The sequence below is a fragment of the Schistocerca americana genome, chromosome 2 (assembly GCF_021461395.2).
Source record: "Schistocerca americana isolate TAMUIC-IGC-003095 chromosome 2, iqSchAmer2.1, whole genome shotgun sequence".
In the NCBI taxonomy this organism is placed as follows: domain Eukaryota; kingdom Metazoa; phylum Arthropoda; class Insecta; order Orthoptera; family Acrididae; genus Schistocerca; species Schistocerca americana.
Window position 1 is genome coordinate 424,841,736 of NC_060120.1, and position 18,588 is coordinate 424,860,323.

The following is an 18,588-nucleotide window of genomic DNA, read 5'->3' on the forward strand; positions in this document are numbered from 1 at the left end:
AAATGACGTTTTGTGCTTCATTCACTATGGAATCGCAGGTTGTGGTGTGTGTATACCTGGTAAATTTGAAACAAATTTAGAGAAATTTGGTTACTTCTTTGCAAACTTATGGTCTCTCGTACAAAGAGCTCAAACACAATGATCTCCTTGCTTTAGAGTATGAATACATCTGAAATAAAATAAAATCCTTAGCTCCTCACAATTTAGTTCAAATGACATGGATTTGTTTGCCTGTGAAAAACTTCAAGAAACTCATCATGAGTTTATGCACCAAAATTGTTAGTGAAATTAAGGACTATTATATAACAATTGAGGAAATATTAGTTGACTATCTTAATTACACAACATCTGTTGAAAAAGAGATATCTCAATAAATTATTGAACACCAACCAAAAGAATTGAAAGAAAATGAAAAAGAATGTCTACAACTAAAAGATGTAATATCTGATGTAGTGGATATGAAGAAAGAAGAAATTATGTACATTGCCAAATCCGAGCAGTATGTCAAGAAAAAATATTTTTCAATTGGTGACATATTAACTTAAAATCATCTTTCAAAAAGATTATGAAGTTATAATAGTGGAAGACCTAAACATGATAAAATATTTTATGTTAGAAAATAAAAATGTATTGATTATAAATTATTAGAGCAAATGCTTAATATTCATTTCGATGTATACAGACTAGATATAAAAAAAGTAATACATAATATACACTTCAACAGACTATCTTACTTTAATGAGAAATTATGTAAACAGTCTAACCATATTGTTGATGAAGTAAATGATTAGAGAGAAAATATTTAAGACTAAATTTTAACTGTCCCTGCTGTAAAATTTGAATTTACTAATATGTTTTAATCCTATATAAATGAAGGCTCTTGTTGATCTAAAGAATAATAAGCTCGCTTATAACAACCAAAATATTTTAGTAATTATTGATGAAAAAAATAATCCTTTATTTAAAGCAAATAATGTTGCTGAACTATTAAAACATAAAGACACTGATAAAGATGTAAGAAATAATGTTGATAATGAGGATAAAGTGAAATATGAAGATATTTTAAACACAGCCTCCAAAGTGGGATTGAAAAATCTTCAATATTTATTAATGACTCTGGATTATATTATTTAATTTTCAAATTAAAAAAAAGAAGAAGCCAAACAATTTTAAACATGGGTTACTCATGCAGTTTTACCTTCAATTCGTGAACATGGTGAATATAAGATTTGAAAAGAGATTGTTGATGCTAATACATGCCAAATAAAATATTTGTGAGAAATAGGAGAATTGGATGAAAAGCAAATCGAAAATATGTGGGAAACAGTAAATATGGCTTTTGATGTAATAAACAAAAGAAAGAGAGAAATAGATACACTATTACCCCATGCTGTTCCTAAAACAAACAATGAAAAAATTTTGTTGTTTTAAAATTATATAATTTTAATTATGAATACTATGTCATTCAAGCACAAATAAAAATGTTCAAAGGCAAATGAATGTAATCAGAGATATGCACCAAAACAGCAAACAAATTTTATGTGCAAAATTGAATAAACTTATATCAATGGATGAGAGAAAAGTTGAGAATTGTAGGCCAGTGAAATTATTTCAATACTTTGAATAATTATATACAAGAAGATTTGATTAATGATATAATGAATCTTCTTCTTAAAACTGAATTAAAGCAAGAATTCCAGGCAGGATGGTCATTCTCTTTGCAGATCTAAAACAAATCTTAAAGGAATTTAATGCGATTTTTTAATAAAAGTCAGCATGGCAATAATTACTCCACTGAAATAAGAATGAGATACATGCGCAGAAACATTTAGTTGGAACCCACAATGGGTCCTAATCTAATTGCCGAAAGCCAGTGGCCAAATTTTATGATCGCCGTTTTATAAAGTATTCATATAAAATACAAATTTCATCTCCACGTAGATTGTATAAATAATTTACACTTTCATTAGTTAATTCATTTATGAATATGGGGATTATATCCTCGACCCCTTCATCACAATAACAAAGAGATAGAAAGAATGGAAGTGTCAGTTTCCTCATTTGCACTGTGTCATACATTTATATAGAAATATTTTATTTAACAACTTTAAAAATATATTAAAACATGGGGTGCTATTGGGTAGCACACATTTAAGTAAACAACAATATGTTAGCGGTCAATCACTGACTATTACTTTATCTTTATTTACCGAACTGTTGTGTTAATTATCGAAGACCAACCACTTAACATAAACTTTATGTCCTTCCTTTCTCAGACTTTTCAACAACATACAATTTGGATATTTCGTCTTCTGTAGCACTCATTCATAAAAATTATAATCGATATATTTCAATTTATACATAATTGCACTGGAATAAATGATATATGCAATTTCGAAAATTTCTGATATTTAATTGGCAGTATATCCTTTTCCAAAACGTCCTTTAGGTGTACTGATCCTAACTTTATCTTCTTTCTTAAATTTAGCCTTATTGTTAGGCACAATGATGCCTATCTTATAGTTGTTTCCATTAACCTGTATTGGATCCATTTTTATAGTTCGATGAACTTTGTTATCGTATTCTTCACCTAATTTCAAGACTAGATCGATCCATTGATAATTTCCTTGAAGAGCAAATTACTGCCACATCTTTTCCTTATGTGTTCTGTTGAATCTTTCAACAACAGGTGCTTTTAATACTGAAAAAGTAGAATAGTGATTATTGCTGTATATCTTCATCAGCTCATGAAATTCTTTGTTATAGAATTCTTTACCATTGTCTGTATGCAATTTTTTAGTCTCCTGGAGCTGAATACTTTTTTGAGGGCATTAGCCACATTCTTGCCTGTTTTGCCTTTAACTGGAACAGACCAGGCAAATTTCAAAAAGGCTTTAATAACGGTCAATAAATATTTGTATCCTCGATTTATTTTTGAATTTACTTTCAACTTGCCCAAATCCATTTCGACTAAGTCAGCTTACCATAAATCATCCGTACTGTGAGAAATTACATTTCCTCATGTAATTTTTTTTCTTATTGCCTTATGCAGCTCATTAATGATTTCTTCATGAATAAAAAGGGGTGGTAAATTGCCCTCTCCTACAAATTTTTTTGACAAATTTACTTTTCTTCTTTTTACAAACTGTGCAAAGCCCTTCAATTCTTTGTCATCCATCTTTTGTTGTTACTCTGTGTGGATTATGTATCTCAGTAAATTTTTTACACTTCAAGCAGTAAATGTGATTGTACTTAAGGACTAAATGCGAATCCTGGTTCTCCATTTATATAGATCAAAATTTAATCTAACAATGTCAATACTTCTAGATCTTCACCTATGTTCTCGTCTAAGCTTTTATTACTTTGTGAATTTCATGATTTAAGTTTACTTTCTAGTGAATCAGTTTTATCTAATGTATGAAGGAGACTTCTTTCAATTTTGTTTGTTTCTTTATTATAATGTTGCATGGTACCATCAGTAATACAATTTCTTGGCTTTAAATCTGAGAAAATCTTGTTGAAGTCTTCTTTATTGACATAGTTAATGAACTGTGTTAGAATGCTTGGGAATACGGGTTTTGTAACGACATTTGATAACTGATTATCGAATTTTTTTCTCACTGCAATCCTTCCATAAACTGGATCATTTACATTTGCAAGTCCTATACCTTTAAAGCCAATATAACCTCTAGTTCCTTCAAAAATAGCATTAAGTTCTGTCTGAAATAGTTTCATTCGTTGGGTATCTTTGGGTCTGTTGATGATTGAAATGGTTTAATTTCATTGGCTATCTTTGGGTATATTGATGATTGAAATTGTTCAATTGCATTGTCTATTTTTAGGTCTATTGATGGTTGAAATTGCTTAAACATAATTTCTATTTTTGGATCAGTTTCGCTTATAAAATCTTCTAGATTGAATGCAGGTGTGCTATGCCCTTCAGTTTGACCTATCATATTTCCTAAAATGTCCATTTAATAACTCCAAAATTTGATTAAACTTATAATTCTCACATAACAATTTTAAAACAAATATGCACAAATGACCGCATATGATTTCTTCATAATTTTGTATTCTCTCACTGTTGTAGCATAGTTAATTCTTTTCCAAATAGTTAACTAGTTGTTTTCGTATATAACCCACAAATGAATGAAAAACAAAAATTTTATCATTATTTTTATGATAACAAATCCAGTGAGTACCAGGATAATCAAATATATCTAAATTTACTATTCCACATTCACATTCTCTTGGATGATTTAGTTATTCATCAATCATGTATACACCACGAAAGTGTTTAATTCTCAATGGCTTAACAAGTTTTTTATATCGAAATTAGTTAATGCATTAGGATGTTAATCAATTGCTTTATGAAATTGTTTTTGCTTTCTTCAGTCCAGTGTCAGCTTTTCTCTCCAGTGCTTGATTATGTCTTTTCAGTTGTTCTAAGTTTTTATCAGCTTCCTTCTTGTTTATAACTGCATTTGCGATTGCTGCCAATCCGCCCCCTATTGAGCCAGTAGTTGCCAGATATGGTAATGAGGCCGAAAGTGGTGGCAGAAATCCACCTTTGTGTTGTGTTAGTACTTTTCCTTCCTTCGTTTTTGTTAGATATTCAATACTTTTTTCACAACAGGAATAGCTAATGTAACAAGTAAATTCCCAGCAATTTTCTTTTCTTATTTTCTGTTTTCAGCATCAGTCAAAAATGGGTCAATCGCATTCAGTTAATCATTATTCAGATTTATTCTTACCACTAGGTAGCAAAGTATAGTCGATCATATAGTTATACATTTATATAGATTAAAAATTTAATAAAGACTAACATATTTTAGGTAGTCAAAAATATTTATTACCAAAATTTTTTCTACTCCCCATCCATTGTCATCTATGCCTAAGCCAGCGCCATCTGTGCCCATTCCTAATTTTCCTTTTCCATATATTATTCCACTAACTGCTGTTGCTGCAATTTTTTCTCCTAATGAAGCATCACTTACATGCATTCTTCCTTTTGCAGCTAACAGAAGTTCTTCACCTGCTTCTTGTCTTTTTTCTAAATCTCTATGATCACGATAAGCAATATCATGTTTTTTGCAGGCCTTGTCTAGTGGATTAATTCCCAGATCACCATGCGATAGTCTTTCTACAAGTTTAGTGAACAGCCTGTAGCAATTATACCCCAGCAGATGCAATTCAGGAATTTGTACATTATTTAAAACCCAATTTTCTGACCCTTTACCATGTTTTTCACTCTTCCAAAACGTATGAAGGAGATTATTCAGAATTCTAATCAAATTAGGAATGCCTTTTGGATTGTTGACGACGAAATCATAAAATTTATTTGTCAACAATTGCATTATTCCCACTTTTTCATTATGATAATTTTTGTTTCTAGCTAGTTCTTCACCATGAATAACTGATCATCTATCAATTAATTGCTGAACATCACCCATTCAAACATATTCAATTGGTTTTTCTGTATATTTTTTATCTAAGCCTTCTACTTTTTTTCTTAGGTGAACTAGAATCTATAATTAGTCTCCTCAAGTTTGGAAAATAGTCATCAACAATTGGTTTTATCAGATATTTAGTTTTATTACCTCTGCTTGATATTATTTTATTCAGTTAATGTCAGAATACAATGCTCCTGAATTGTATAATATATCTGCATAACTTGATAAATCTATTCCATCAAGTGATTCTGCCATATCATCTATGGTAATTATTTTTCAGTTAAAAGACTCATTAATCAATCAGCTTTTCACGAATTTTTTATTTGTCTCCTTCAAATGTTACTGGTAATCTTCCTATGTATTTAAAGGTACCAACAGGCCATAATCCAGATGTAGTATCTTCACTATGGTTTACATATTTTAGCACTGTTTCATTTATATTTATTTTCTTAACATCGCTATTATTTATAGCACCTTGAGACTTTTTCTATTTTTCATATTTATTCAATTCATTTTAAATTTCTGATTCGCTTAGTGTGTAGTCATATTTTCCTGGGATGTCATAAGACCAATCTTGTAGCTGTAAATCCATATGATTATGATATGGAATCATCTGTTTTTCAAGTTCTCTGTTTTCTTCAATAGCTTTGAGAACAATTTCACTTAATCCTTCAGTTCCTTGTCTGATTTGATCAATGGCATTGATAACTGCTTGATCTTTTTTAAATTTTTCATACTCTGTTCTTGGTTGTTTTTTCCATTTCTTAAACTTTTCTTTTAACTGTTCTTTTACTCTTCTGTTCTGTTTAGCTTTATTAACAATTTCTGGTCGTATTTTGTAAACATTTGTTGAGAATAAAAAACATTAATTAAAAATTATTACATTGTGTTGTTATAAAATGCTGTATTTTATTTCTGAACTTATCTTCATTTGGTTTTCTAGTCATGTCCATCATGAAGAATCCCAACTGGTCATTGCCACATTTGTTACATGTTTCCATAAAATTATCAAACTTTAAATCTCCTACAGTAAATTTGTATCATTTTGTCCTAAATATTTAAAACATTTAAATTGTTTCTAACTAACTGTTTTGCTATTTTTAATAAGTTTAAGTTAAGTAAAAACGATCTATTCCTATATGTCTACCTCTAGTAAAATAATCTATAACGATACCTCGGTTTTTGAGAATGAAGTCATCAAATACAACTGAAGTTGCTTCACATTCAACTAATGGAATGATTTCTTCATTATTCTAAATGAAATGTAAATTTTTCATTAATTTTATCTTCAATTTTTTCACATCCCTCTATAAATTCTGAGTATTTTGGTTGATCTTCACCTTTTGAGTAAATGTGCATATGACTAATTTTAATTCCAGTTCAGCCATCCTGGAGCTAAAATTTAATTATCATTCATTACTATTGTTTTTCTACATCCACTCGATCCAATTATTACATATTCAATAGAGTTAGGTAAAAGCATACCATGTTTATTTTTTGAATTCTTCTCTGGAAGCCTTATTTTTGGTTCCCAGTCAGTTTTGCTCATTTATTAATAAATTTTCAATAGTAAATGAATAGATAATTGTAAGTCATCTGTTCTGAGAAAAAGATTGACTATGCCAGTACTTGACAGCTTTAGTAGTGTTGCACTGGTTGGATTTTATTAAACTTTTCTAAGTCACAATGTTACATCAAGAAATAAAAAAACTTAGTCTGATGGAGAAATGATAGAAATTCCAGTAGGTCAGTATAGTTTGAAAAACTGGGAAAAATTTATTCATTCGAAGAAGCCAAATATTCACATTACAGCACATGAAATTATAAACTGAATTGTTATCGAAAGTGATGTAAAATTATACATAGACATAAAAGACACCATTGGAAGTGTGCTTGGATTTGGTAGCCAAATTGTTGAGGCTAAAAGGACTGTTGCTAAAGATGTTTCTAAAATTATTCCATTCGAGTTAATCAATATAAATTTCAATTTTGCTGATGGAATGTTTGTAAAGCATACTTATCATTTTCACATACAAACTGATATTATTGCCTGATTCAAGCCTAATGCAGAATTTGGTTGGCCAATAATTAATGAACCAAACTATCGTGCAAATATTCCAATTTTTGATCCAGTTCAAGACTTAGAAATTACTGTAACTGGTAAAAATGATAATTTGATTGACTTTAATGGTTTTGGTGTAACAGTTATTTTAGAAATTTCTTATTATTTTTTCTCTTAAATAAATCATGAACAAAGTCGAAAGTTATCAGTTTTACTCATTCCCTGTGAATGGGAAGACTAAAAATAATATGAATCCACCCAGCAAGAACACGGAGCTAAATGTAAATATTGGAGATGGTTGGGTTCATCTTTATCATGCCCAATTATACATGAACTTCAGCATTATTGGAACTGAGGGTACACATTATCCAACTTATTATGGAAATCCAATAAAATATTAATTCATAATTATGTAGCAAAACTCTTCGATGTTATCACCATAAAGAAATGTAACAATATTTTGTCTAGAATGGCATTTCCATTTATTTCTTCGTCGGGTCTGATTCAATTGACTTCGACTCTAGCCAATGAGTTAACCATAGAAGGCCATTTTCTTAATAATGGGAAGATAAAAAGTAAGAAAAATGAAGTACTTTATCCATTTGATTTGTTCAGTGGATTTTTTAACGATTATAAAGAAACAATGTGGGAAGTACATTTCACAGTATTTTCTACAAGGTCATCGAGTGCAGGAGATTCTATTCTTCGTTGGTCAGATCATAACCAAGCTTTAGTTGAAGATGTGACCATGCTTTCAAAAGAGGGAAAAATTGTTGTAGAATCTATGGAAATACACGTTCCTGTTGTTAAATTTGAATCAGAATATTCGCTGGAATTAGAACAAGATAGACTTAAAAATTTAAAAATTCCCATATCTTTCTTTGAAACACAAACTGTAGAGATTGCTGGATTGGATGAATAAAGAAATTTTTAGTTAGGTATTACGTATTTCTATAACTCTGCAGAATTTTATATGCTTTATTTGATCTTCGTTGTTTTCCAGACTAAAAGGAAAAATAATCATTTAGTTGATTCTTCCTTATTCGATAACGTTAATTTACAAAATATCTATATTAAAAATGGAAGAAACGGGATTTTTCCTCAAGAAATGTGGAATCTAGATCCACCAAATAATTATCTAAAAGCTTATAATGCTTTCCAAGATTTTAAGAGAACTACACAATTAAATGGTGATGATAATGTGAGTCCATTCAATTTTATTAAAAATTATCCTATTATAAACATGTCTAGAAGAATGAATGTGTTAGCTACTCAGAAAAAACAATGAAGTTGTGAGCAACTTTTAAGGGAAAAATTCCGAAAGATACACTTATGTATGTGGTAATGTATGGTAAAAAGAATTTGACGTATGATTCACATCATGGAACTTTGATTGAAAATTCTTGAAATTTTTCATTTTTGTGGGTTTGTTGGTTTGCATCCATTTATAAAAAATTTTGGTGGCTAGTGTGCTCAGCCAAGTCGGTTATAAGAAAAAAAAAAAAACATGTTATATTATCTGGAATTGCGCTCAAGTGACCCACTTACTGCCAACAGACCAGAATGGTACTCCTTCAGGATTAATATGCCTTTCCCCGTGACGCATGGATTCTCAGTGACACAGTACATGAAGTTACAGTGGTTATTTGTTCCATTAATTTAAAGGCTCGCTTCATCCGACCAAAGAATCAGACGTCAGAAACGTTGCACTTCTTCACATACATCAATGAATCACTCACAAAATTCATGCTCGTTATGAGCTTGGAAAACTCTTGGAGTGCAAGACTCAAATTTCTGAGCCCGAAAAGTTCTATGACCACTGCTTTCACAGATCCCTGTCTCACGAGAGCATTGCCTCAGAAATTTCTTCGAAGACTGTGTACACCTGGATCACTGCATCAACACTTTCACTCTCTTTACATTCTTTCTTCTGCAATGTCCCTTCTTCATATCCTGTCATACTTACCTCAGGTTCTTGTAATGTTATCCGTGTTGGTGGTGATGTTCCAAATTCAGCCCTCCAATGACGTCACATCTCACTCACATTGCTTGTTTCCCAACAACACTTTAGCACCCATTTCCATTCAGCCAATGACAACGCCATGTCTGTTTACAATGCTGAAACAAGAGCAAGCATCGTTATGTTTTTCACCGGCTTTTCAATTATTATCTGCAAAATTTATATTTCTATCTCCTTCAATTAAAGAAATATTCAGTTTCAAAGAGTAAATACATTATTTATGGACACCCCTTATCTAAGAACCTGTAGTATAGGGATAGCGCCTTTGGTTCATAATCAAAAGTGTCCTCGAAACACGCCACTGCTTAAACTTTGATTAATAAACAGCACTGATGGCCAAAGACTTCTGGTATAAGAATTTACCCTCATTCTGGCAATGCCATTGTCAAAGAGGGGAGAGGAACAAACAGAGGTTCAGGGCACTCTCTCCCCCTTGGGGTGGGAAAATACCCCTAAGGGCGGAAGTATCAGCAATGATCAACAGCATGACAATGCAGACAAAAATAGAAACCACTGCATTAAAGACACATAACGTGTATCCACAGGACATGCGGCCTGTAACTGCGAAAGTGTCATGATGATCTCCCCACTGGCAAAAGATTCCGGAATAGTCCCATATTCGGATCTCCAGGAGGGGACTGCCAAGGAGGAGATGACCATGAGAAAAAGATTAAATAATCAACGAAAGGATAACGTTTTATGGGTCAGAGCGTGGAATATCAGTAGCTTGAATGTGGTAGGGAAGCTAGAAAATATGCCAAGGGAAATACAAAGGGTCAATCCAGATGTAGTAGAGTTTAATGAAGTGAAAGAAGTCAAGGAATTCTGGTCATATGAGTATAGGGTAATATCAACAGCAGCAGAAAATGGTATAATGGGGGCAGAAGTCGTTATGAATAGTAAGGTAGGGCAGAGAGTGTGTTACTGTGAACAGTTTAGTGACAGGGTTATTCTTATCAGTATCGACAGAAAAACCATCACCGACAACGATAGTTCAGGTATACATGCCAACGTCGCAAGTTGAAGATGAAGAGATAGTGAAAGTGGCTCTGAGCACTATGGGACTCTACTGCTGTGGTCATCAGTCCCCTAGAACTTAGAACTACTTAAACCTAACTAACCTAAGGACATCACACACATCCATGCCTGAGGCAGGATTCGAACCTGCAACCATAGCAGTCGCACGGTTCCGGACTGCGCGCCTAGAACCGCGAGACCACCGCGGCCGGCTATAGTGAAAGTAATGACGATATTGAAAGTACAATGCAATACACAAAGGTAGAGGAAAATCTAATAGTCATGGGGGATTGGAATGCAGTTGTAGGGGTGGGAGTAGAAGAAAAGGTTACTGAATAATATGGGCTTGGGACAAGGTATGAGAAATACTAATAGAGTTCTGAAATAAATTTCAGCTAGTAATGGCGAATATTCTATTGAAGAATCACAAGAGGAGAAAGTACACTAGGAAAAGGTGCGGGTGATACGGGAAGATTTCAGTTAGATTACACCATGGTCAGATAGAGATTCAGAAATTAGATACTGGACTGTAAGTGTCCCCAGGAGCAGGTATAAAATCACATCACAATGTACTAGAGATAAAGAGTATGTTGAAGTTTAATAGATTAGTCAGGAAGAATAAATACGCAAGAAAGTGGGATATGGAAGTACTAAGGAATGATGACATATGCTTGAAGTTTTCTAAGGCTGTAGATGCATCAATAAAGAATAGCCCAGTAGGGAGTGCAGTTAAAGAGGAAGGGACATCCCCGAAGGGTGGTGAGACCTGAGTTTCTCCTGGTGTATACCACTTTCAAATAACTTCCGGGAATTCGGCCAGGTAACACTTTCTCAAAAATGAGATCGACAGGAAGTGCAAAATGGCTAAGCAGGGATGGCTAGAGGACAAATGTAAGGATGTAGAGGCCTATCTCACTAGGGGTAAGATAGATACCGCCTACAGGAAAATTAAAGAGACCTTTGGAGATAAGAGAACGACTTGTATGAATATCAAGAGCTCAGATGGAAACCCAGTTCTAAGCAAAGAAGGGAAAGCAGAAAGGTGGAAGGAGTATATAGAGGGTCTATACAAGGGCGATGTACTTGAGGACAATATTATGGAAATGGAAGAGGATGTAGATGAAGATGAAATGGGAGATACTATACTGCGTGAAGAGTTTGACAGAGCACTGAAAGACCTGAGTCGAAACAAGGCCCCCGGAGTAGACAATATTCCATTGGAACTACTGACGGCCGTGGGAGAGCCAGTCCTGACAAAACTCTACCATCTGGTGAGCAAGATGTATGAAACAGGCGAAATACCCTCAGACTTCAAGAAGAATATAATAATTCCAATCCCAAAGAAAGCAGGTGTTGACAGATGTGAAAATTACCGAACTATCAGCTTAATAAGTCACAGCTGCAAAATACTAACACGAATTCTTTACAGACGAATGGAAAAACTAGTAGAAGCCAACCTCGGGGAAGATCAGTTTGGATTCCGTAGAAACACTGGAACACGTGAGGCAATACTGACCTTACGACTTATCTTAGAAGAAAGATTAAGGAAAGGCAAACCTACGTTTCTAGCATTTGTAGACTTAGAGAAAGCTTTTGACAATGTTGACTGGAATACTCTCTTTCAAATTCTAAAGGTGGCAGGGGTAAAATACAGGGAGCGAAAGGCTATTTACAATTTGTACAGAAACCAGATGGCAGTTATAAGAGTCGAGGGACATGAAAGGGAAGCAGTGGTTGGGAAGGGAGTAAGACAGGGTTGTAGCCTCTCCCCGATGTTGTTCAATCTGTATATTGAGCAAGCAGTAAAGGAAACAAAAGAAAAATTTGGAGTAGGTATTAAAATTCATGGAGAAGAAATAAAAACTTTGAGGTTCGCCGATGACATTGCAATTCTGTCAGAGACAGCTACAGAAGAATGCTGAAGATTAGATGGGTAGATCACGTAACTAATGAGGAAGTATTGAATAGGATTGGGGAGAAGAGAAGTTTGTGGCACAACTTGACCAGAAGAAGGGATCGGTTGGTAGGACATGTTCTGAGGCATCAAGGGATCACCAATTTAGTATTGGAGGGCAGCGTGGAGGGTAAAAATCGTAGAGGGAGACCAAGAGATGAATACACTAAGCAGATTCAGAAGGATGTAGGTTGCAGTAGGTACTGGGAGATGAAAAAGCTTGCACAGGATAGAGTAGCATGGAGAGCTGCATCAAACCAGTTTCAGGACTGAAGACCACAACAACAACAACACTTTCAGCGACCACCGTTTTTTCGGAGAGAGAACACCCCGCCATTTTCAAGGCAAACTGCAACCGACAACCGACATACATGCAAATTTGAAACCTTGGTTCTCGGACTGATGCAGAAAAGATAATACACACACTTAACACTAGTGCCACCAAAGATGTCCACAGTCAGAGCTATCGATAGTGAGACTACGAACTCGCAGGTGAGGTACTTGATATTAAAGTAGCGAGCAACCTCGTTAACAGGGATGTGTTTAAACTCTGTTTGGAATCCGGCTCTCTCCCTTGTCAAAAAACAGAGGGACAGAGTGAATGCTACATCACCTGCGAGTTTATAGTCTCACTATCGATACCTCTGACTTTGGTCATCTTTGGTGGCACTAGTGTTAAGTGTGTGTGTTGCCTTTGCTGCATCAGTCCGAGAACCAAGGTTTTAAATTTGCATGTACGTCGCTTATCCGTTGCAGTTTGCCTTGAAAACGACGGGGTGTTCTCCCGCCGAAATACCGGCTTCGTTGAAACTGTTACCTGGCTGAATTCCCGGAAGTTATTTGAAAGTTGCATACGCCAGTAGAAACTCAGGTCACACATTGTTTACCTCTACAGGGAGGAAATGTATCCGTGTTTACGTAAGTTGGATAAACTTCGTAGCTGTCGAGTTAGACTGCAATGTGCATCGTCGTTTTCATTGAGGTGGTGTGATGAAAGTCATGTCCCAAAAATTGCCAAGGTTGTGCACCATATTATTTCTCCTGTCGCCAGTTACATCAAGCAACGTGCTAGCTTGGCTCTTGTTCGTGAAAGGATTCGTTTTACTCGTCGACGTTTGGATTATGTCTCCAAATAATTGTATCGTTTTCATTTAATGATTGCATCGGAATTGTCTGATTTCACTTGGGATTGGTTGGACTGTGCCTCATGGACTCAAGCTGACAGGGAATACCATTCCGTTACTGCCCGGCATTTGGCAAAGTTTGAACGTTTTCATCGCGCGGAGTCTGATGATATCTCAACGTTCTGTAATAAATCTCACAGAGAAATCTTTTGACGACGCAACCTTATCAGTGCCTGGAAAGGGTTTAAATTTTGCACCCACTCTGAAGAGTTTCCTGGTAGTTGATTTTATTAGTTCAGTTGAACAGGCAGTTTGCAAACTACCTCCTGACGCTGCACAGGAGGTTAGGAGGGAGGCATGCCGTGTATTGACTAGGGCTCGTCCACCCAAGAGTAATGTAACAGCAGCAGAGAGGGCTGGTTTAGGCTCCGTCAAAGTTGATCCACATATTGTTATTTTACCTGCTGACAAGGGCAATGCCACCGTTGTTTTAAATAAACGGGATTATTTACAAAGGATACTACGTTTACTATCTGATTCAGCGTATCGCAGAATCGATGCTGATCCCACAAAATGTGTTGAGAGAAAGACCAACAGCGTCCTGAAGAAAACTGGTTTGTCGCAGGACACTATCAAGAGCCTTAACACCTATAAGGCTGTTCCCCCTAGGTTATATGGCCTTCCGAAGGTTCACAAGGAAGGGGTTCCTTTCCGTTCTATAGTGAGTAACATCGGCGCTCCGACATATCGTGTAGTCAAGCATCTTGCTTCTCTGTTGAGTCCACAACTAGGTAGGTCTGAACATCATATCAGGAACTCAGCTGATTTTTTACGTCGTTTGGAGGGACAATGGTTGAATTACTCTGATATTTTAGTGAGTTTCGATGTGGTCTCTCTCTTCACTCGTGTTCCTCTGTCTGATTCGTTGCGGTTAATTGAGGCTAGGTTTGGTGCTGAATTAACTAATCTCTTTCGGCATGTGTTGACATCCACAAACTTTTTATTCAATGATAAGTATTACGAGCAGACAGGTGGAGTTGCGATGGGTAGTCCGTTTTCCCCTGTGATCGCAAATTTGTTTATGGAAGACTTCGAAGAACGTGCATTGGAGTCGGCGCCTATGACACCCACCTGTTCCTTTAGATATGTTGACGATACCTTTGTTGTTTGGCCTCATGGTAGGGAGAATTTGAGTGCCTTTCTAGAGCATCTGAACTCGATCCACCCAAACATTCGTTTCACTATGGAAAAAATGGTTGAAATGGCTCTGAGCACTATGGGACTTAACTTCTGAGAACTACTTTAACCTAACTAACCTAAGGACATCACACACATCCATGCCCGAGGCAGGATTCGAACCTGCGACCGTAGCGGTCACGTCGTTCCAGACTGTAGTGCCTAGAACCGCTCGGCCACTCCGGCCGGCTTTACGATGAAAGTGGAAGAGGATGGTAGCCTTCCCTCCCTTGACGTGTTGGTTAGGAGGAAGGATAATGGATCATTGGGACATGGAGTCTACAGGGAACGTACCCACACAAGGAAACGTACCCACACTGACTTGTACTTACAGGCTAATAGTTGTCGCCATCCGGCTTAGCGTAAAGGGGTACTTCGTACCTTGGTACGCAGGGCACATGTCATTTCTGATGCTGAGACTTTTCCACCTGAGCTGTCGCATCTTGAAGTTACGTTTCGTCAAAATGGTTATAAAGACATACAGATTGAACGTGAGTTGCGCTATCGACCACCTGTACATCGGGTGTGAAAAAACTCAAAAATGTAAGACACTTAAGTGGTCGGGTACTACAATATCAGGAGTAAATTGGCAACTATTTGGGTCTATACTAGTAGATATTCGTCAATGCAAGGTAAGTTTTACGATGTAGTTCTTTTGCAACACGACCTTGCAACGAAGCGAATTAATAAACTGTAGTTTTAAGAGGAATGATATAAAATTACAGATTCAAATGATTCTCGCATTCCACTTTGGCGAATGAAACTGATATATTCCATTACGTCGTATTAATTCAAAACAGAATTAAATTTATTAAATGATTTCACTGTCGAGGAAAATCTTCGAAATGTATCGTAGCAGTAAATCGGATCTTTACAAGTGGGTTCAGTACATGAGCGAAATAATCTATGTCTCTATTTGAATATCCCGTTGGAAAACCTTGATCGATTTTTTACATCACTAAAATGGCAGTTATCCGTGTGAACTGCCCCGCAAGGACCAAGTAGAGTAACAAAATAAAATAACTAAACTCCATATTACAGGTTGCATGAGAAATATCAGTACCGAATGCATAAATATAGCTTCAATCAACATTTATTCTTCTGAGTGATGTTTTGGCAGAGTTCACACGAAGAGGAAGGAGAATGGCATCAAAATGCAGTACCTCTCCTTCTGAACACACAACTTCCCCCACAGTCCTTAAACAACCAACACCATTCGCGCAGTCCGCTCTTATTGTCTTCCGCATTACATGCGTGACAGCGACAAACAGCATAAAGCCCCCTGTGCAACGGCATCAGCCAGTGGATTTCAAAACAGCTGTTCCTTCTTCACAAGCCACAGTTCCCTTCTCGATGCACTCGACTCACACTCAGCTTGCCCCCAAGATCCGCATCAATGCACCGGCTCAGCATGCTAACGATTCCCTGTAGGGGAGACAGTACGCACTACAGAGCACATTTTCCACATAGCAAAACGGCGCCCAGTGGCGCACACTGCCCTGCACTCGCTCCTGGCATTTTCCTCACATGTATACCATGGGGCGCACACTCTATGACTGCTGGAAAACGGACACGTGGTCCTCCTACATGGCTAACCAAATGTGGACTCCATACAACTTAGTCACAATGTAATGGCACTAATGAATCCTGCAAGCGTTAAATACAATTAGCATTAGTTTATCTTAGTTTGTTGTTGTTGTTGTCTTCAGTCCTGAGACTGGTTTCATGCAGCTCTCCATGCTACTCTGTCCTGTGCAAGCTTCTCCATCTCCCAGTACTTACTGCAACCTACATCCTTCTGAATCTGCTTAGTGTCTTCATCTCTTGGTCTCCCTTTACGATTTTTACCCACCACGCTGCCCTCCAATGCTAAATTTGTGATCCCTTGATGCCTCAAAACATGTCCAACCAACCGATCCTTTCTTCTTGTCAAGTTGTGCCACAAACTACTCTTCGCCCCAATTCTATTCAATACCTCCTCATTAGTTACGTGATCTACCCATCTGATCTTCAGCATTCTTCTGTAGCACCACATTTCAAAAGCTTCTACTCGGTTCATGTCGAAACTATTTATCGTCCATGTTTCACTTCCATACATGGCTACTCTCCATACAAATACTTTCAGGAACGACTTAGCGCCCCACCTTGTGCTTCTATACTCGATGTTAACAAGTTTATCTTCTTCAGAAACGCTTTCCTTGTCATTGCCAGTCTACATTTTATATCCTCTCTACTTCGACCATCATCAGTTATTTTGCTCCCCAAATAGCAAAACTCCTTTACTTCATTTCCTAATCTAATTCCCTCAGCATCACCCGACTTAATTCGACTACATTCCATTATCCTCGTTTTGCTTTTGTTGATGTTCATCTTATATCCTCCTTTCAAGACACTGTCCATTCCGTTCAACTGCTCTTCCAAGTCCTTTGCTGTCTCTGACAGAATTACAATGTCATCGGCGAACCTCAACATTTTTATTTCTTCTCCATGGATTTTAATACTTACTCCGAATTTTTTTTTGTTTCCTTTACTGCTTTCCAAACTTATCTTCCCCGAGGGCGGCTTCAACTAGTTTTTCCATTCGTCTGTAAAGAATTCGCGTTAGTATTTTGCAGCTATGACTTATTAAACTGATAGTTCGGTAATTTTCACATCTGTAAACACCTGCTTTATTTGGGATTGGAATTATTATATTCTTCTTGAAGTCTGAGGGTACCTGTCGATTTTCCATGTTTTCTGTGGAGAAAGATAATGTTATATACCTGCGTTTCACCGAGTACTACTGCAGGGACTGAGTGCGATTATGTGTAAGGAAATGTAAAGTAGTAACAAAATATCGGGTGTTATTAAAAGTCGTTGAATTATCTGTGGAATTTGTGTGAATCAAAGCTGAAGAAATAATTTTCGCAATCAATTTGCTGCTAAAATCGCACTGACTTAGAGATATATTGGTCGTCAACATTATTATTGTACCTAGTTGTGAGGACGCTTTGGTCAGCTTATCCCGAGTCAGTGTGTGGTTCGGACTGGTAGTATATGCACCACTGACCTGATAATACACATAGTATAATGCTTTTTCCTTAGTCGCCGTTGTACTTATTTACTGTAACTTCACTGTGTATCCTCGATTATGGCCAAGTGCAAAAATATCGTAGTTGTATAGTATTTTTGACAGAATGAGTGATAAATGATTACGTTACGGAGCCTGACAACTGATTATAATTGTCTTCTTTGTTTATAGTTAACAAAATTTCAATCCACCTACACTGTAGGCTGCCATGAATATATCGAAAAAATGAAGTAACCCGGAGTCGTTAAAATAATAATATTAGCTGCAGTGTCCAGGACGAGGAACGAAGCACAAGGTGGGGCGCTAAGCAGGGATGGACATCATTCAAGTAAATTCGTATCTGCATATTTATTCGACTAAGTGCATCTTTCAAACAAGTTTACTCATGTATAATATATTTGCAACCTAAATAACAAGTAACTTAAAATGGGACATATTTTGTTTACCTCTGCCAAGTTCTCTGACTAGTATTTGTTCCCTTAGGCCAGTGAAGGTTCCATTTGGTTAATACCTTATTAATGGACTGTGCAGGAATGTCCCTCTGTGGCTTAGTGGATTAAGTCAGAAATCACAAAACTAAAGATTAAGTACTGGATATAATGTTGGCATACGATTTTATTTATTACATATAGCTTCTTTCACCTTTAACCAT